Raw genomic sequence first — 22,072 nt, 5'->3', positions numbered from 1 at the left:
TTTTTTCCAACCTCGATTTTTTTTTTTTTTTTTTTTTTTTGTTATTTTACCTTTTACAGGTAAGGGATTCATTTGCAATTACGACCTGTACTAATGTTTAAGAAAGTGTGAAAGTCCCTGTAAAGGCAATAAAAATTAAATAATCCAAACACACTATACATGGTAAAAATGTATTGCTAAAACACATTGCACTGTGGACTGTGAAGTACTGAATTGTGTAGTTAAACCGTTAAACAGTTTTGCACCAGTGCTGTGTTCAGGATTCTTTTGGGCGGGGCTAAAACGGTGGCTCGATGACGCACTGGACCCACCGAGGCAGGCCCCTCCCGTAACAATATGACTAGAGCACATTCGGTTCAGTTTGCCATTCATGATCAATCAGAATAATTTCACAATGCAAGGTTTATTAGGGAAAACATCTAGTAACATTTATCACTTTGTTATTAAGTATCTGAGAGACATAGACTTAGACAAAAGGATTTAATTTTTTTTTTTTTTTTTTTTTTAAGCTAAGTTCCAATATCTCTTGATTCACACTCCAGCCCAGTCGGTGGCGGTAATGCACCGTTAAGTTGGTTTGCCAACCGCCATAAAAACAAAAAAAAAAAAAAGAAAGAAGAAGAAAGAAGAAGAAGTTTGCCATTCAGTCACGAGTTACAGTCAGACTCAGTACTAGTTTCAACAGCCTACAGTTAGCAAAGTCATCGACTACCATCGTTTAAGTAAGTACATGTTTCCTTTTTGTGTAACGCAATATTATGTTTACATTGTTTTTAAAATATCTAAGTTAGTCACCATTGTTCTTGCAGTATGCTGCTAGTCCAGTAGCTAGAGTGGCTAGAAAGTGTTAGCTAACACGTGCTGTTTTGCCCTCCTTACAGTACACACTGAGGTTAAGCAATGTTGCTAGTAACATTACATGTAGAAATGTTATTAACTACATACAGTAGTTAGCCAAAGCTTTACATCTAGAAAGACTAAGTATAACTTGTGTGTTTTTTTTCTAACAAAACAATGATGTATATAGGTTGTTGATGTATATATGTATAACGCCATAGGGTTATCTAAAATTAAGATTGTACACTGCATATTCTACAGTCTGAATCCACAGCCGGTCACATTTTAAATTTATGAGAAGCTTCAGAGAAATGTAATTTGTAACCCTTTTTTTTTTTTCTTTCAGCTTCGGTTTTTGGCAATCAAGTGTGGGAGGGACCTCAAGACAACTGTGTGGCGAATGCTTGAGAGTATCTTCTCTAATCGCCTTTCCATTAACACAACCTGGACTGGTGCAGGGGAAAAAGCATGTTTTAGAGACATGTTCCTGAAGACCATTGTTCAAAGTAAGTTGGCTATTTTTTTTATATTTAAGTAGATGTGTATGACCTTATGCCAATCAAATGGAATGACAGATCTTTATTTTCTACAGGAGCCATCCGGAAGAACTTCGGCAACCCAGGATGCCACTGATGAGGCGATCCAGGTTAACGCTACGCGTTACCTGAAAGGAGCAGCTGACCGTGAAGGTGGAAAAAGGCGCCGCACAGCTGAGAGGGACCCACAGCCGACCCCTCAAACCTAGGCTGACTACCGACACCCCTGCTAAAAGTGTCAGACTAAACTCACTCAATCCACACTCTTCACTAGAAATTGCTGTTTTTTTTTTTATTTTTCCCCATCTCGTGACCCTGCCTTCAGGGCAGCTCCTTGGATGAATATGGGATGTTTTTTTTTTTTTCCTCTCATGACCCTGCCTTCAGGGCAGCTCCTTGGATGAATATGGGATGGTTTGTCTTTTTATACAGGCATACGAGGAATCACTGAAGATGTGCCAATTTGCACTGCCTCATTCTGGAGGTCGAGGAAAACCAGACCCCAACCACTCCAGACATTGTGATTGACTGTGTTCTCAACAGCCAGATTTTCTGCTGTTAATTGCATTTGTTCCCACTTATTTATCATGTTTAAGTTGAATGTAAAACTTTACATTATCCTGCACATTCTTTGATACCAAAGATCTCAATTATTTAATATACAATTTGCTGCTTATTTCATTGTTACAGTGCTTAACTATTCTATTTTTAAATATAGCTTATAAATCCTAGATTATACATCTAATACTTGATATTTGCACATTATCTGGTATCAAATATTCTACTTACCGTGACTTTAGTATTGGCTTATTTCATTCCGTCAGTGCTTAACGATTCTATTATAGTTTGTAAATCCTATTTCATACCTCTGATATTTGATATTGCACTTTTAACTAGTACCAGTTAATTCTACTTTCATTCCATCAGTGTGCTTAACTGTTATTCTATTAAAAATAGCTTGGTTATACTATTTCATACCTTTTGATATTGCACTTTCACTAGTACCAAAAATTCTACTTTCATTCCGTCACAGTGCTTAACTGTTATTCTATTGTTAAATATAGCTTGTAAATCCTTGTGCCACAGGTCAGCATTGCAGTTATAATGGCATATTCTACTCCAGAGCTTTACTCTAAATTATTACCACTTATCCTATTGTTAGAAATGACTTGTAAATATGATGTTATACCTCAATTTATTTGATATCCTGCACTTTATTTGGTACCAAATATCCTCATTGCTTATGTTTACTGGTAATTCTTTTCATCCCAGAGCTGACCTCTTTATATTATTTACAATTGTTGTAAGTGTTACAATAGTGTTTTTTACAAAAGTGTTTTTTTTTTGCTTGTTTTTACCAAAATTTAATTGGAAACCTGCATTTTCTTTGGGTGTATATATGTTTGTATTTTTCTGTTATTTATATTTCAGTGATCTGACATATTGTTTCAATGACAGTTACTGTAATTTGAAATGTGGAATAAAAACGGCAAATGGAAATATGTCTGCTTTGATCAATCATTATTCTTGATAAACTGCATGCTATAAATAAATATATATATATACAATAAGCGGCGGCAGATCGCTCGAAAAAGCGGTTTGCCTCCGGCGGTCCGCCTTCGATATAACGGCGGCGGAGCGGCGGCTGGCCAGCGGGCCGTCCGCGGAACGAAGGCGGTAGGAAGGCGGCTGCCGCTTTTAAAAAGCGGCTGCCGCCGGCGGACCGCCGTCGAACGTGTTTGCGATCTCGCCATTCTGCCGCTTCTACTGCCGCCGGCGCGCCGCCGGCGGACCGCCGACTTATTGCTATCTGGGAATGTATGGCACACAAAGAGTACAATAAGTACGTTTCTGTACATTTCAAAATGGCAAATAAAATTGATGAGAAAAAGCCAAAATAAAAAGAGGTTCTACACCTTTTTAAAAAAGTAATTATATTCATTAGCTAATAGGTCATTCTTGCAGCTGACTTCTCTGGTAGATTCAAAGCATATGTGCCAATAACAATTTCAGTGAGAAGAATAATGATTATTGTACTGGTTTTCATCATAGTTACTGTAGTGATGATTTTATGTAAAAAAAATTACAAACTATAAGGACAATTGTTTATTACTTCCCAGATAGCAATGAGTCGGCGGGCCGCTGGCGGTGCTCCGGAGGCAGTAGAAGCGGCAGAATGGCGTTATCACAAACACGTTTGACGGCGCACCGCCGGCGGCAGCCGCTTTTTAAAAGCGGCAGCCGCCTTCCTACCGCCTTCTTTCCGCAGCCGGCCCGCTGGCCATCCGCCGCCGTTATATCGAAGGCGGACCTTCCGCGGGGCGTCGGAGGCAAATGCTATTTCCGCTTATTGTATATATATATTTGATATTTATAGCATGCAGTTTATCAAGAATAATGATTGATCAAACCAGACAAATTTCCATTTGGCATTTTAATTCCACATTTCAAAGTACAGTAACTGTCATTGAAACAAGATGTCAGCTCACTGAAATATAAATAACAGAAAAATACAAACACACACACACACACACACACACACACACACACACACACACACACACTAAAGAACATGCAGGTTTCCAATTCAATTTTGGTAAAAAAAAAAAAAAAACACTTTTGTAAAAAACACTATTGTAACACTTACAATAATTGTTAATAATATAAAGAGGTCAGCTCTGGGATGAAAAGAATTACCAGTAAACATAAGCAATGAGGATATTTGGTACCAAAGAAAGTGCAGGATACCAAATAAATTGAGGTATAACATCATATTTACAAGTCATTTCTAACAATAGGATAAGTGGTAATAATTTAGAGTAAAGCTCTGGAGTAGAATATACCATTATAACTGCAATGCTGACCTGTGGCACAATGATTTACAAGTTATATTTAACAATAGAATAACAGTTAGGCATTGTGACGGAATGAAGTAGAATATTTGGTACCAGGTAATGTGCAATATCAAGTATCAGAGGTATGAAATAGTATTCCCAAGCTATTTGTAATAGAATAACAGTTAAGCACACTGATGGAATGAAAGTAGAATTTTTGTTACTAGTTAATGTGCAATATCAAATATCAGGCTGAAATAGGATTTACAAACTATAATAGAATCGTTAAGCACTGACGGAATGAAATAAGCCAATACTAAAGTCACGGTAAGTAGAATATTTGATACCAGATAATGTGCAGATATCAAGTATTAGATGTATAATCTAGGATTTACAAGCTATATTTAAAAATAGAATAGTTAAGCACTGTAACAATGAAATAAGCAGCAAATTGTATATGAAATAATTGAGATCTTTGGTATCAAGGAATGTGCAGGATAACAGGTATAATATACATTTTGACATTCAATTTACACATGACAACAAGTGGGAATAAATATAATTAACAGCAGAAAATCTGGCTGTAGAGAACACAGCCAATCAGAATGTCTGGAGTGGTTGGGGTCTGCGTGGCATAGTGGGCTAAGAATCACCGGTTTTCCCCGACCTCAAGAATGAGGCAGTGCAAATTGCAAATCTTCAGTGATTCCTCGTGCGCCTGTATAAAAGGACAAACCATCCCATATTCATCCAAGGAGCTGCCCTCAAGGCAGGGTCACGAGAGAAAAAAAATAAAAAATAAAAAGAGCAATTTCCACAGTGAACAGTGTGGATTGGGTGAGTATAGTCTTGATGTTACTGACTGCAGGATAAAGAAAGGGTTCCAGTTGTCAGTGATGCTGGGGTGTCAGTAGTCAGCCTAGGTTTAAATGAGAACCAATGTATTAAAGAATTCTATCTTGAGTCCCACCCACTCATTAACATAAAATATACATGTTGGCTTCATTGAAAATTGAAATTGAAAAAGAAAAGATAAAATAAAAAACGTCCAGCCCACTCATGAGGGACTTTGTACTGGTACATGAAATGCCACTCATCCACTGATCACAGACTTCTGATGGGAATATAGATTTCGAGAAGTTAGTGGAGGTAGGAGGGTGCAAATTTAAGACATCAGAATGACATGCCTAGATTAACGATGATTTTGTGCTGAATTACTGAGCTGGCTGGAAAGATGAGGAGCTACATTATAACTTGGAGCTCTTACTTGTTTATAATAAAACCACATGCAGTCACATAACAGTAAAACAGTTGCTATCAAAACGGATCTATATGTTTGTATTATTGTGCCTTAACCTTATTTGTGCCTAACCACTATTGCATTTTACCGTATTTTCTAGGGTATGTTGTGCCTCAATAAATGTTCTTTCACCATAAATTGTTCTATTTTTTCTTTATGGAAAGGTGACTTCAATCTGGTTTCTTTCATTTTGTGTTGAAGGTGGCAATCATCTTGCACTGAGGTTACAGGTATGTGTATCTTGAGGGGAAATTGTATGTTAAGGCAGTAATTGCCATTGTGGACTTAAATGTACTGCCTGTTTGTTAGTTTCTTTTTTTTTTTTTTTACTTCTGTGACTTTGACATGTCCTACCACCTTGTGCACTGCTGTTGGGACATTTGCATCAAAACTGGGCTCAGGACAAATAATGGAAATAAACACAAACAGTATTACTTGAGAGAAAGACACCTGGGATTTTAGGGTTAAATGTGTTATATTTTGACATACTGTAGCAGTGTGTTGACATTGCCAAAGCTTTTGACTTTCTTATATGGAGCTCTCAATTAAATTTCACCCTCCTCCTCAAAATGGGTGGAGGTGAGGGTGTCCTTGAGCATCCAACAACATGCATCTAGATTAGTTTCCACAGCGGTGTGCTCCATTTCCGAGAAACATCTCTGGGACCAAGAGAGTGTTATTTCTCAACAAGAAGTCTAAATGAGGAAATAAGCATTAATGGATTCTTTTCAAAAACACTCACTATTATCCATGAAATTGGACAAGTTAAAAGGGAAAACAATCACCTACAGCTCAGTTTGTCTATGCATTAGTTTCTTTTGATTTAGAGCTGGATTATTACCTATGTCATTGATATTATGGTGTCATACTTGTCCAGGTTGTTGGCTTGTTGGCTCTGTTTACTTATCAAACGCTAATGCAGATTCTCAATTAGTGACACAGGGTCACTAGTCTCTTTTGATCTGTTTAAAAATTCTAAATAAAAATAAATAATATGCTGCTAACCTACGGTATATAATTCTGCATATTTAAGATAGCAAAATAAATAGGCTAATCAGCTTCAAAGAAGGAGAAAATTCTTCCCAAATCTTTTATATGTGATGTCTAAATAACAAGTCCTCATCCTCGAAAAGCATGAAGAAAACTACATGAGGTAAAAGAAAATAAGACAACATTAAATACGGGTCCAGGGGTAAATCACAAATGACATACAATACTATTTTGGGTGCAATGCTAAATCTTGGTCCAAAACCAGTTGAGAACCAATGATCTAATGCCTCAAGGCCGATTTATACCTCTGCACTGAATTACGGCATTACGCCATAGCCTGATGTGCACCTCTTCAAATATTTTACAGTGTGTTGCATCGAAACAGACCACAACAGCTGTTATTAGTGCACTTTGTATCCCGAGACCGCCCCCCGAATGATAACAAAGATATCTGAGGTAGTATCACATCTTACCTAGATTATTTTAATATCCATGATATACCATTAAAACCTGACATGGACCATTAAAGCAATTGTCTGCTGTTTTTATGTTCTTTTTGTGTTTGATGAAGTTACAACCGAAACGCAACAAAATATATCTGTTGACAGCTTATGAACTCTAAAAGTGTATTTTTTGGCATTTACTTCATATTAATTATTTGAATATGTGTTGTATTCTACTCGCAAACTTTCCGATCTGTATGATGATTTGACTGTATATTTGATAGTATTGTTTACAGTAAATATTAATATTTCATAAGTTATGGAATCAGAACACTTCTTAATTGTTAGCAAATTAAAAAGAACCTTGTAAGAGTTGGTTATATTGCCTATTGACTTCACTTTTGTCCCACAGCCGCAATATTTGTGACCATCTGCGGGAGGAAACAATGGCGGTGAATGGAAAAACCCCTTTAAAACGATATCAAGAAAAACATAAAAACAAATGGTTTTGATCCATTCCAAGTACCAGGAAAGGTTTATATTAGGTCTGAGCTCAGCACAAATATTGACAAATTTGACTTTGGCTGACATTTAAATATATTTTATCCACGATTCATATTTATAATGCCTCATAATGTTAGGATGTGTCATTTATTGACTAACATACACTATATTCACATAAAATATATACTATATATTCACATTGTAGTGCTTTATTTATTACAATATGTTACAATTATGACATACATTTATACAGTCTGGGTGTTATGAATAACATTGTCATATGTGCATTTCCAATTTAACTGTATCCAAATTGATGATGTTCTAAATATAATTGACACATGTACAGATAAATTATGTAATGAGTGGCTGCTGGCAATGCTGATAATGATGAAGACAAAGAATGAAGAGCCCAAGTGCAGTTTATTAATAAACATGAAAACCCTAACTACACACGTGAACTAAACATAAACATGACTTGACTTCAACATAGCTTGACATAAACGTGGCTTTACATAAACGTCTACACTTGACAAATCTACTTCCCAAAGGACAATAAAAACATGAGGGTTTAAATACATGGTCATGGGAGAACATAAACCAATGAACAAACTGAACTCTAAACTAGATAATTAAACAATGAAAACAAGACACATGAACATGGAGGGAAAACAGGACATCACATGACTAGGAGCACATGACATGAAACAGGAACTAAACTTTTCAAAATAAAAGACATGCAAAACATGAACACGCACATTAAACATTACATATCCACCCACTAGGGGCGACCACATTATAGTGACCATGAGGAGGTTAACCCAATGTGACCCTAGCAACCGGTTGCTTAGGAAGCCGGACTGGAGTCACTCATGCCCTGGATTCAAACTTGCGACTCCTGTTGTGGTAGTTAGCGTCTTACTTCCTGAGCTACCCAGGCCCCAGTTCATATACTTTAAACAAATTTTTAATGCTACAATAATTTAATTAATACTTTTGAATCCACTAATTACATAGCTTTCCTTTATTTATTAATGTATTTTTAGCATTTTGGCTGTGTAACTGACAGAACGACGCAGACACCAACGCAGAACAACAAAAGCAAACCGACGCGTTGGCAACTATGCAGAGCCTACACTATAGTTTCAACACAGAAGCATGAATGAGCCTTAACCCTACCTCTAAGGGGTGAATTCACTATGAATAAATGGCAGACATGTGTCTGGATATATATCCAGTAATAAAACCATAGCAAAGCCAAAGGTACATGTTTTAATGTTAACACTATGTACATAAAATAATTTAAAATTTTAGTGTTTTATATTGTTTTGACACATTCCTGTTTTAAAGTGTATGAATTATCTTTTAAAACTGTTTTAACTTCCTGTCACAGGAGGTCATTTGACAGAAAGGAAATGTGTATACCATTTCATTGTATATATATATATTTCAGCAGCATGTTCACTACAGTGGCCTGTGTTTGGTTGATGATCAACATGTATCTTAGATTGTAGATTGTGTGCTACGAGTGGATTTGATCACTATCTGACTATAGCTTTCTAAGATTTCACAGCACATTTGGATTACAACTCTTGGAATTTGTATGTACACTGGTGAACCCTTTTGACTTACACTTGTACTCTTAAAGGGTTAGTTCACCCAAAAATGAAAATCTTCTCATGATTTTCTTACCTTTAATTCATCCCAGATGTGTATTACTTTCCTTCTTCAGTAGACCAAAACATTTTGCTTTTTTAATCAGAGGGCCAAAAACCGGACAGAAAATGAACATTAATTTCTAAATGAAGACTATTTTTTTTAATGAAAAAATCTTACTAACTAGTATTATAATGGACCTCAGTGAACATTATAAAGTCAAATAAAAAACTTTTGAAATTACACCGTTAAAGTGGTAGTTCACCCAAAAATGAAAATTCTCTAATGATTTACTTTTAAGCCATCCTAGATGTTTATGACTTTCCTTCTAAATCAGAAGCGAAGTGAAGATTCTTACAAGCACATTTCAGCTCTTTTTGTTCATACAGTGCAAGTATACAGGTGCCATCAGTCTGCTGGCTATTTGATGGTCCAAAAGGCATATTTAGGCAGCTTTAAAGTAATCCACACGACTCCAGCTGATCAGTTAATGTTTTCTGAAGCAAATCAATTAGATTGTGTAAAACATAAATTGATAATTAAGACTATATTAATTTTAAAATATCTCTTCCTGCCAGTAGTCGACGCATCAGTGACGTAAGCACAATTGCGCTTTCACGCGAGAATTTGAAAGCATGCACTCTGTATACAACAGAGGAACGAACGTAATTTGAGAGTTAGGCCATTTCAAACAGCAATACAGTGCTGGCAGGAAGCAACAATTTTAAGTAAAATACATTTTAATTAGCAATTTGTTTCGTATACCAACCTATCTGTTTGCTTCAGAAGATTAGATTTATGCTGCCTAAATATGCCATTTGGACCATCAAATAGCCAGCAGTCTAATGGCACCTGTTTATTTGCATTGTATGCTTGAGAAGAGCAGAAATGTGCTTATAAAAATCTTCACATCGCTTCTGCTTTAGAAGGTCTGCGGTCTCTGACAGCATGTTAAGTAATCACTGTAATTTATATTTATTCCTTGTCTTGTGTAATAAGCATTACCTTTTTCTCGTTTAAACAAAGACGCGACATAACGGTATTTATCTTGTTACATAGTTGGGTCATTTTCTAATGGTGAAACATTTCTGTGTTTTACTGATTCTTTGTAACGCATGACAGCGTCAAAGTTTAAATACAAATAGCACATTTATAACTGTCAAAGAATATACTTATGGTGCAACATGTAAAAGTATACAGGATAAAACTTACTGGTGTTTGTCGCACTTTCGGTCTTCATATATTCATCATTCATCTTATATTCAGTGTAGTGACAAATTCATACGTTGTTCATTACAATGAATCAATACTCTATAGGTGCATCTGTGGCACTCTGAAAGCAATATTCAAGTAAAACTATGAGAACATGCTATGGGCTATTATTATTGAAAGCTGGATGTGACAAGATACACGAAGCACAAAGTAAAACTAATAGGCATTTTTGACCGAAATAACTAGGATCAAATCAAAAGAAAACTAACTCCAACATAAATCCAGCGAATAGTTTCTCATGAATAGTTTTAATATTAAGCTTGGAAACTTTGGTGAAAACATTCAAATACTCTAACATATCTAACAGTCTGTAACATATTAGCATTATAATTAACATGGATATTCACACTTGTCTGTTGAGACATTACTGTCGGGTCCAATATAGTTGGTGTAGTACTCTCACCGCCCGGTAAGGGGAGATAGAACAGTGAACAAAGACACAAGACACGGAGTTGCTGCAACATCATCTGAGTCTCTGTATTGTCTCAGCTTAATGCAAATATTTCTGCATTCTCATTAATCAATAACCATATAACAACATATTGTCTAAATAGAAAAAAGTCACAATATACAGAAAAATACAGTTCTCTTACGAGAGGTTCTCTCGTATTGCGTAAGCTAGCTTACGCTACGGGAAAGATTAATCTTTTCTGAGATATTGAAGCCAAAAAAAAATTATCCTTAATTTTGTATCATTTGTCAACGCAGTGCAGCAACTGCAGACCTTGAGCGGGCTAGCTAGCGAGCTCATTGGTTGCTCTGCGGCAACTGCTGCAGCCTATAGACAAACTTGCGTGAACTCGCGCCCAATGAGAGGCACCCGCGCGCTCACTGTCCCAAAGCCCGCCAAAATGGGCGTGGCTAGGGTGTATATAAGCGTAGTTCATAGGCTGGAACCCTGATTTTCATCTCTTCAGCGAAGCTCTTCGCATCTCTGAAAGTGCAAGAAGCCGCGTCGCCGTTCGAGGGGCATCAAGCAAGCTTGAACAGCGCTCGAAGAAGCCGGCCGCCGCCACCTTCAGCCATCCTGCGAGCTACGCCATCCGGCGACGTATCATTTTTAAAGCAAACTAGTTCCTCAGTGAACTTCACAAAAGAGCACGAGCATTTTTTTAAAGATGCCTCGCACCTGCGGTTCATGCCGCACCCCTCTCAGCGCCGGAGACCGCCACATCATCTGCGCTCTCTGCCTGGGACTGGGGCATGCAGAGCTTGCCTTCGCTGACGGCGGATGCGACCTCTGCGAGGAGCTTCCGATGTCGACCCTGCGGGCTCGACTCGAAGCACTCAGGACCGAAGCCGCCGCGCCGCCTTCTGTTTCGCCGTGCCGGAAGCAGCGCCGCTCCCAAAGGCTGCCGGAACCGGGTTTAGAAGCGACTGTCTCGCCGGAGCCTCTCCCTCGAGCATCGCGTTCACCCTCCCCGCCCCCCCCGGGACGCGCAGTTGCCGCCGAGCGGCTGCACTGCTGCCACCTCGGAGAGCGAGGCGGAGGACAAGGGCTGCTGTTCCATCATGGCTTCGGACAGCGAGGAGTGGTCACAAGCCTCCTCATCGGCCCAGGAATCCAGCAGGACCCGCGCCGGAGTCGAAGGGGAACTGATACGCCTCCTCACACAGGCCGTCGACCGCCTCGGGCTCGAGTGGTCACCACCCCCTGAGCAGGCTCCCAACAGACTCGACGGCTGCTTTCTTCAAAGCCGTTACCGCGCGGCGCCTGCGGCCCGGGCCGCTCCCTTCCTGCCGGAACTCCACGCCGAGCTCTCTAAATCGTGGAACGCGCCTCTCTCGGCCAGGATTCGATCCCACGTCTCCACCTCTCTCGCTTCAGTGGATGGCGCCGCCGAGAAGGGCTGCTCTTCCATCCCCCCGGTCGAGGATTCGGTAGCAGCACACCTTTGCCCGCCCTCCGCAAGATGGCGGTCTAAGCCAGTGCTCCCATCTAAGGCCTGCAGAACTACTTCCGCCTGTGTTGGCCGCGCCTATTCCATCTGCTCTGCATTCCATGGCCGTCTTGCAGATCCTCCAAGCGGACCTTCTTCGGGAATGGGATGAGAAAGGCAGGCACCCAGAGGCTGTTACAGATCTAAGGAGCACGACGGACCTCGCCCTTCGCGCCACCAAAGCTGCAGCTCAAGCCCTAGGGAAGTGCATGGCCTCGCTGACTGTAACCGAGAGACACCTGTGGCTAACGCTAGCCGACATGGGAGAAGCTGAGCGCTCCACGTTCCTCAACGCGCCGCTCTCTCCGTCCGGTCTCTTCGGTTCCGCGGTAAGTGGCATTGTTGACCGTTTTCGGAAGTCCAGAAAGCCACCCAAGCCATGAATCTCTTCCTGCCTCGCCGCACTAGCTCCTCTGCAGGCCGCCCCAGATCGCGCTCAGACAGCCGCCGCAGACCGCCGCCCCCCCCCGGGCCTCGGCCCAAGATTGCGCTGAAACCTGAACAACCGAAGTCCTCCTAGCTTTGTTGAAAAAACGACGGCTCAGTCCCGCCGCGGCCGGACCACCGTCAAAGCTTCGCCCCTGTCAGTCCCCTTCTCTCAGGCTACTACAGTGGTGAATTCAGCAGCCAACAAGCCGGTGTTACTACCCACTTGCCTGCACTCAAACGCCGTTTTCACGGCGACACAAAAAAGATCTTGTAAAGAGCAAACATGTCTTATGTGTAGAAAATGTGCCCACAATCCAGTGTTCACCCCTACACACAAGCATTACACTTCCCGTGTTCCTATCAGAGCACACTCACATAAAGCGGGCACAGCCCGCTCGAGTGTTAGAGTCAATAAACACGCCCACGAGCCTGTGCGCGCGTCCCCTCTCTGCCCGCTCTGTCACACGGCCAGCAAACACCTCTCTATGTGTAAGTCCCGTGCCCGTGACTATGCTCGCGCATCACTTAACAGATGTGACTCTTTCCCCATTCATCTCAATCGGGAAGTCACTCACAGAACAGCATGTCCCTGCTGTCTGCGAGCAGTCATGCATAAGCACAATAAGCGCGCTCACACATTCTGTTCAGCCCGCTGTGTATGGCAATCAGGGCGACTCGGCCATTTACCCTCTAGCGTTACACTTCAAAGCATGGGAAGCTATCCCAGGGATATGCAAATGGGTGTTAAGCACAATAAAACAGGGCTATTTGCTACAGTTCGATCGCCGCCCTCCCCGCTTCAGGGCGCGGCTCGAAACTACTGTGAACACGGAAGCAGCCTGCATGCTTCGTTCAGAAATAGCAAACCTTCTGTGCAAAAGGGCCATAGAGAGGGTGCCGCCTTCACTGAGCGAGTCGGGTTATTCGATTATTTTCTTGTCCCCAAGAAAGACGGCGGCCTCAGACCAATATTAGATCTCAGGGTTTTGAACAAGGTGCTTGCAAAAAGACCGTTCAAAATGCTTACAATCAGGAAACTCCTCGCGCATGTGCGCCAGGGGGACTGGTTTATTTCTCTCGATCTGAAAGATGCCTATTTTCAGATTCAGATAAATCCCCATCACAGGCCATTCTTGAGATTCGCCTTCGATGGTCAGGTTTATCAATACACCGTCCTTCCGTTCGGCCTGTCCTTAGCACCCCGTACTTTCACAAAGTGTATGGATGCGGCGCTCGCACCCCTGCGGAGTCAGGGCTTGCGAATTCTGAACTATTTGGACGATTGGCTGATTTTGGCACAGTCACATACGGAGCTTCTGTCTCACAGGACAGTTCTCCTCAGTCATCTGAACAGTCTGGGTCTTGCAGTCAGTTGGACCAAGAGCTCACTACAGCCCAGTCAGGCAATTTCCTTCCTTGGAATAGAACTAGACTCTGTGGCAATGACGGCTCGCTTATCTACACGGCGCGTTCAGATGAACAGCCTCACGCCTCTGAAAAAATTTCAGAGAGTGTTAGGTTACATGGCCTCAGCCACAGCAGTACTTCAGCTGGGTTTACTGTGCATGCGCCCACTTCAGCATTGGCTAAACACCCGCGCGTCTCGCCGGGCGTGGGCCACAGGCCGCCAGCCGATCAGAGTGACTCAGACCTGTATATCAGCTTTGCAGCCTTGGACGGTGGCCGAATGGTATCAGCGGGGAGTGACGATGGGAGCTGTATCTCGCCGAAAAGTCATCTCGACAGACGCGTCCAACACGGGTTGGGGCACGGTCTGCGAGGGCTCGCCTATGGTCAGTTCAGGAAAAGCTCCTTCACATAAATTGCATACGCAGCTGTCACTGACAGCCCCGTGGCCCATCCCAGTGAGAGCAGATCTCCTCTCTCAAGCTCGCGGCACGATCTGTCATCCCCACCCAGAGCGCTGGGCGCTGCACGCGTGGGTGATCAACGACTACCCGTCGCTTTGCCAGAAGGAGTAATGAACACTATCATACACGCTAGAGCCCCTTCCACGAGAAGACTCTATGCGTCCAAATGGTCGGTGTTTTCAAAATGGTGCACCGACAGAGACCTGGACCCACGGACATGTGGGGTGTCGTCACTGCTCGTGTTTTTACAAGAGCTGTTGGATAAGGGCAGATCCCCATCCACGCTCAAAGTGTATGTGGCGGCTGTCACGGCGTTCGCCGAACCCCTGCACCGCCAGTCACGGGGAAAAAAACGAGCTGGTCATCCGCTTCCTCAGGGGAGCTAGAAGGATGAACCCCCCGCGCCCCCCATCGGTTCCTATCTGGGATCTTTCTATAGTTCTCGAAGCTATGAAAGCCCCCCCTATCGAACCGCTTGAATCCGTGGATTTGAAATACCTTTCACTCAAAACCGTTTTTCTGACTGCCCTGTCATCAGTTAAACGTGTGGGAGACCTTCACGCGCTGTCTGTCAGCGCTGCGTGTATGGAGTTTGGACCAAGTGACTCCAAGGTCATTTTAAAGCCTAGACACGGCTATGTCCCCAAGGTGATCGGTACTCCTTTCAGAGCACAGATTATTTCCCTATCGGCTCTGCCAGCATCCGATAGGGAACGCGACACAAATCTCCTTTGCCCAGTCAGAGCACTGAGATTGTATACTGCGCGCTCCGCCTCTTTCAGACGCGCTGAGCAGCTTTTCGTTTCGTTCGGAGGGCGCACCAAGGGTCTCGCCACCTCGAAACAGACACTGTCTAGATGGATAGTGGACGCTATTGCTGCCGCGTACGCGTCGAAAGACCTGCCATGCCCGTTAGGCATTAGGGCTCACTCCACCAGAGGCATGGTCTCCTCGTGGGCATGGTCCTGCGGGATTTCCATTCAGGACATATGTGTGGCAGCGGGCTAGGCTTCCCCCTCCACCTTTGTCAGATTTTACAATCTGGAAGTGCCCGCTCTGCTACGCTACAGCGCCCCTGGTGAGCTGCACTAATGGGACACATTCCACACAGACCGGCACCGCCGCTCTGTTTTTCCCTTCCCACTATGTGCTTATGTATCACACACACACTGACCCGCACTCTTGCCGGCCAAATATTATTTCCCCACTCACAAGGGCTCCCCCGGGTCCCCCCACCCCCCTGGGGCTCATGCAGTGGATGCTTGGGCGCGCACGGCGTTGACAATGGGTTCCCGTAGCGTAAGCTAGCTTACGCAATACGAGAGAACCTCTCGTAAGAGAACGTCTTGGTTACCTACGTAACCTCGGTTTTCTCTAGATGAGGGAACGAGTATTGCGTAGCTGGCCGTGCACGCGCCACGAGCGATTTTCGCTTAATTCAATGAAAACCAGGGTTCCAGCCTACGAACTGCGCTTATATGCACCCTAGCCACGCCCATTCTGGCGGGCTTTGGGACAGTGAGCGCGCGGGCGCCTCTCATTGGGCGCGAGTTCACGCAAGTTCGTCTATAGGCTGCAGCAGTTGCCGCAGAGCAACCAATGAGCTCGCTAGCAAGCCCGCTCAAGGTCTGCAGTTGCTGCACTGCGTTGACAAATGATACAAAATTAAGGATAATTTTTTTTTGGCTTCAATATCTCAGAAAAGATGAATCTTTCCCGTAGCGTAAGCTAGCTTACGCAATACTCGTTCCCTCATCTAGAGAGAACCGAGGTTACGTAGGTAACCGAGACGATTTACTCACATACAGCTTCTCATCACTGTTTCCACAAATTAAACAAATTATTTCAATAAACACTAGGATTACAATGCACATTAATAATACTATGTACATATTCTGATGAACCAACACATTCCTTCTTTAAAGCACTAACTTCTAACTCTTAACTGTTACATTAGTTATCAAAAGTACAAATACTATTGTATACATTTATGGTACACAATTTTCACAATTTCTGTAACCGCATGGTCTTTGTCATCAGTTTAGCATTCACCAGTTGCACACGTGATACACTCATGGTTGAACCAAACCATGAACCTTGAACCGAACTTTTAGAAATTTTTAACAAACAATACACTTCACAGAATGACATTTGCCATTTTTTCACAGCCTTGACTTATACAAAGTGTATTTACATGACAATTTATTCATGTTATACCTGGTAAGGGGAGATAGAACAGTGAACAAAGACACAAGACACGGAGATGCTGCAACATCATCTGAGTCTCTGTAATGTCTGAGCAGCGCGTTCCCTCCCCCAGCAGATGAACAAGTCCCAATGCAAAAGCAATCAGACAATCGATTGTCCATAGGCAAGGAATATCAATTGCCATCATCCAAAATCATACAGTATGCATTAATGATATTCAATTTCTTTTTCAATGACAACATCATATTCTGATGACACTAATTATGATTTATTTTCTCTTTTCTTTATATATTTTTGTAACCACCACACTCTCCCCGTCAAAAATAAATGTCGTCCCGACATTACTCTCCTTTTACTTCAACCCAAAATAAAAATAAAAATATTTCTCCTGATAATGTTGTTTTATCTCAATGTTGTACTGTTTGTATATAATGTCTCAATGCCTATGTGTACTGCATGTTAACTGTGAATAAGAGCATGTAATTTAAACTGCATAGTCTTCCTTCTTCAAACCCCATTATTTTTTTTCATTTCCTCAGTTCCTCATGCATACAAGTATACTGGTTAATAGTGTTGTGCTGGGAAAGTCCATGGAGGTAAGTTCTGCATCTCATATGACATGGATTGAAACGCTGTTGTGTTTGTGTGCTCTACATTATAACATGCCGGTGTACCCAAGTAATCATAAGTAAATGTCTTTGGTGGTCTCTCTTGGCCATCTGTATTCCTGTCCTGTTTCCCTGTCATTCTCTCCCAGTCTTACAGGTACATCTTCCATGTCATCAGGTCTTCCTCCAGGTTGTTTCTCCTCCATCACATCAACTTCCTGTTGAGGTATCGCCTCATTTTCCATTCGAACTTCTGTTCCACGATCCTTTGCTACCTCTTGACCAATTTCTTCCCTTTCCTTTTCAGGTTCACAGTGCCAGATGACTGGCAAGTTTCCACTTAGTAACTCTCCGTTTCCTTCCCTAGGTTGCTGAAACTGGACTTCAGGTATGTATTCATCTCGCCAGTTTTCACGCCCAGGTTGTTGAGGATTGACCGCAGGTAGGTAATTATAGTAAGGATAATCTTCATCCTCATCCTCTTCTTCTTCCAGACCTGGTACACCTCTATTTACTGGTTTTGGTCTTTTCGCTGATCCCTTTGTCTTTTCTTCCTTTCCAAGATCTGTCTCCAAGGGTAGATAATCACAAGGCATTAAGAGGTTACGGTGGAGAACACGTGATCTTCCTTTACCATGTTCTGGTTTCACTTCAAAAACCGGGCTTTTTGACGGACTACTGTGTGTACAACATCTTCCCAATGGTTTCGAAGCTTCCCAGTTCCACCTCTAGGTGTCAAGTTCCTCACTAAGACGCGATTTCCGGAACATAACATAGAACCCCTCACTTTTCCATCATAGTTCCTCTTGTTTCTTTCTGCCACCTTCTTTGCAGTCTGTCTGGTGATTTCCAATGCTTCCTGCATTTCTTATCTCCATCTCTTCACATACTCCTTATAATCAGTAGTTCCGGTTTCAGATGTCAAACTGAACAATAGATCAATGTGTAATCTCGGGGCCCTTCCAAACAGTAAGTAGAATGGTGAAAATCCTGTAACTTCACATCGTGTGCTGTTGTATGCAAAGACGAGTTTGTTTAATGACTCTTTCCATTTGGTTTTCTGCTGTTCAGTCAATGTCTTCAACATTCCCAAGTAACGTTTGGTTGAATCGTTCAACCTGCCCATTTCCCTGGGGGTGATACGGCGTGATTCTTGATCCAGCAACTCCACAACTCTTCTTCAACTGAGCAACCAGCTGGTTTTCAAATTCCCCTCCTTGGTCATGATGAATTCTTTGCGGGAACCCAAACTTCAGAGCGTAGTCATTAAACAACTTGTCAACCACAGTTTTAGCTGATTTTGAGGTAGTTGCATAGGCTTGTGCAAATCGTGTGAAGTGGTCAACTATGATTAGGATATACTCATACCCTCCTTTACATTTATCCGGGTGTAAGAAGTCAATGGAAACAAGCTCGAACGGGTGAGTAGTGACCATATTCTGGAGCGGTGCTCTGGCCTCCTTACATGGTTTCTTCTGTTTCAGGCAAACACAACTCTTGGTGACATAGTGATCAACATCATTGAGCATTTGTGGCTCGATCAAGACCTTGATGATCCATATTATCACGTAATTCTCTCAAAACACGCTGCTTGTACCTTGCAGGTAGGACTAGCTATGTCTGGTTGTTAGTTTTTCTACGGAGGATGCAATGTGGTCATCATTTTGCTGTGCTTGTCTGATCTCCTCCACAGGTAATGGCTCGCATGCATGCTCAGATGACATGGTGTCGTCAAGAGAAATCATTGCAGTCCAGGAGATGCTGAAGTGTGGTGCCTCAACACAGTCAGATGGCAATTCCTCCGTGCATTCCTCCATTACTGTCTCAATATTCAGTGGCATCCTGGATAGTGTGTCTGCATCCACATTTTCTTTGCCAGGTTTTAACTTGATGTTAAAATGGAAATCCGCAAGTTCCGCTACCCATCTACATCCTGTCGCATTCAGCTTTGCACTGGTTAAAACGTAATTAAGTGGATTATTATCACTATACACAGTGAATGTGGGGGCATAGTACAGATAATCCTTGAATTTTTCCGTGACCGCCCACTTCAGGGAAAGGAACTCCAATTTTCCTGAGTGGAGGTGATACTTCTTTTCCGCGACTGTCAGGGTTCGGGACCCATAAGCGATAACTCTAAGCTTTCCCGCTTGCTTTTGGCATACAACAGCCCCAAGACCCTGATTCGATGCATCAGTATGAAGTATGAATGGCTGTGAGAAGTCTGGGAATGCAAGTACTGGTGGCTCAACTAGACAATCGATCAGTCCCTCCACTATCTCTTGGTGCTAGTCCGTCCATAAAATCGGCTTGTGAGAAGGCACTCCCCTTTTCTTTCCTTTAGCCTGTCGGTTACATGTCTCTTTACATTCTACATTCTCTGTCTCAGTTTCTTTCAGCAGGTCGTACAGCAGACTTGCAGTTCTGGAGAAATCTTTTATATACTGTCGATAGTAGCTCAACATACCCATGACTGCTCTCAACTGTCCAACTGTGCTTGGTCTTTTATCTTTCAGAATTCTCACGGCAGCTGTATCAGCCGGGTCCATCTTACTCCCTTCCACCGAGACAATCCTTCCAAGGTATCGCACCTCACATTTGAACGGTTCACATTTGCCAGGTTTTAATTTTATTCCATACTGTCTCAATCTTCGCAGGACTTTCCTTACATCATCCACGTGGTCTTCAAAGGTTTTACTGAAAACTAACGTGTCATCCAGATAAGGAACGAAGATGTTGTCTCTTAATTCACCCAGACACTCCTCCATGCAGAGTTGAAAAGCTGAAGGAGCATTCATCAGGCCGAAAGGTATCCTAATCCACTCATATAAACCCCACGGTGTCACAAAGGCTGTTAAAGGTCTGCTCTCCTTGGCCATGAAGCCCTGAAGATATGCTTTCCCTTGATCAAGAAGCGAAAACCAGGAGTTCCCTCCCAAACTGCCCATTATGTCTTGTACATGGGGGATGGGCTGTCTATCAGGATGCGTTTTCCGGTTCAGTTCTCTGAAATAGATACACAGGCGCAAACTGCCATCTTTTTTTCAGACGCATACGACAGGTGAGGCATAAGGTGAGTTTTATTTCTGAACCCATCCTCATCCCGCAGTCGCGACCCTGTCCCGTTTAACGACTGCTCTCTGTACATCGTTGGGCCTCGTGCTCTACAACCAGCCACAAAATGATCGCTACTGCCACACCTATAGCAGTGAGTACAGTATATATCAAATCCGCTTTGCTGACATGCCAGGCATTTCCTCACATGAGTTGAGGGAGGATGGAAGCGTTGTGCAGGGAGCCACTGTGACTGCTGGACTGCCCCCATTCTCCTGTCATATTGCTGCAAATAACTTTGGGGTGGGTACGGAGACTGGGGTGGTAGCATGTTGGTTTGATCCCTCACATTGGCAGAAAACTGTGTGGACATGATCTGAGGTTGTCGAATGGATTCTTTAATTTGAGACACCTCCGCACTGAGATCCTTCAACAATGCCATGTCAGACCGCATTTCCTTTAACTCACTCAAAATGTCAGGTTCAAGTTTCTCTGTGTTTTTGTGACACTGTGTCTTTCCTTTCTTTTCAACAGCAACTGCCTCAACCTGCACTGGATTCACTTTGGTGTGTTGGAATATAAGCTTCTTCTTGTTTTGCTGCTCAGTTTCATTTGCACAAGCAACACTGACTTTATCAAAAAGAATTTCATCACTCATATCAATGGTTTCATCACTCACATCAAGTAAGGTTGCAGGTTGCTTCTGATACTGTTATTTTGCAGGCTAGTAAGGACAGTGTGAAGAAACATGCTCTGAACTAGATTCGGGTCATATTTCAAACTGGATTCCACTTCCTGAGATGCGAACAGGATCTTTTGCCTCAGATCAAGACACCGAACGAGGAAACTTTGTGGGGTCTCTTTACTACTTCCCAGATAGCAATGAGTCGGCGGGCCGCTGGCGGTGCTCCGGAGGCAGTAGAAGTGGCAGAATGGCGATATCGCAAACACGTTTGATGGCGCACCACCGGCGGCAGCCAAAAACGGCAGCCGCCTTCCTACTGCCTTCATTCCGCGGCCGGCCCGCTGGCCATCCGCCGTTGTCATTGAAACAAGATGTCAGATCACTGAAATATAAATAACAGAAAAATACAAACATTATATATACACACACACACTAAAGAACATGCAGGTTTCCAATTCAATTTTGGTAAAAAAAAATGTTTTTTTTAAAAACACTATTGTAACACTTACAATAATTGTTAATAATATAAAAGAGGTCAGCTCTGGGATGAAAAGAATTACCAGTAAACATAAGCAATGAGGATATTTGGTACCAAAGAAAGTGCAGGATACCAAATAAATTGAGGTATAACATCATATTTACAAGTCATTTCTAACAATAGGATAAGTGGTAATAATTTAGAGTAAAGCTCTGGAGTAGAATATACCATTATAACTGCAATGCTGACCTGTGGCACAAGGATTTACAAGCTATATTTAACAATAGAATAACAGTTAAGCACTGTGACGGAATGAAAGTAGAATATTTGGTACTAGTTAATGTGCAATATCAAGTATCAGAGGTATGAAATAGGATTTACAAACTATAATAGAATCGTTAAGCACTGACGGAATGAAATAAGCCAATAC

At 42.4% G+C, this 22,072-nt stretch overlaps 1 long non-coding RNA gene across 1 annotated transcript; it reads left to right on the top strand.

The window, feature by feature from the left end:
* Positions 1–603: 603 nt before the first annotated feature.
* On the top strand, positions 604–1,447 carry LOC127627393 (uncharacterized). The gene is made up of 3 exons (XR_007968542.1): positions 604–722; positions 1,184–1,343; positions 1,430–1,447. It is a non-coding gene; the product is annotated as an uncharacterized LOC127627393 (long non-coding RNA).
* The last annotated feature ends 20,625 nt before the right edge of the window (positions 1,448–22,072 follow it).

The sequence above is a fragment of the Xyrauchen texanus genome, chromosome 34 (assembly GCF_025860055.1).
Source record: "Xyrauchen texanus isolate HMW12.3.18 chromosome 34, RBS_HiC_50CHRs, whole genome shotgun sequence".
Lineage (NCBI taxonomy): Eukaryota > Metazoa > Chordata > Actinopteri > Cypriniformes > Catostomidae > Xyrauchen > Xyrauchen texanus.
Note: the sequence above shows the minus strand (reverse complement) of the source record. Positions and strands in the feature narration are given on the sequence as shown.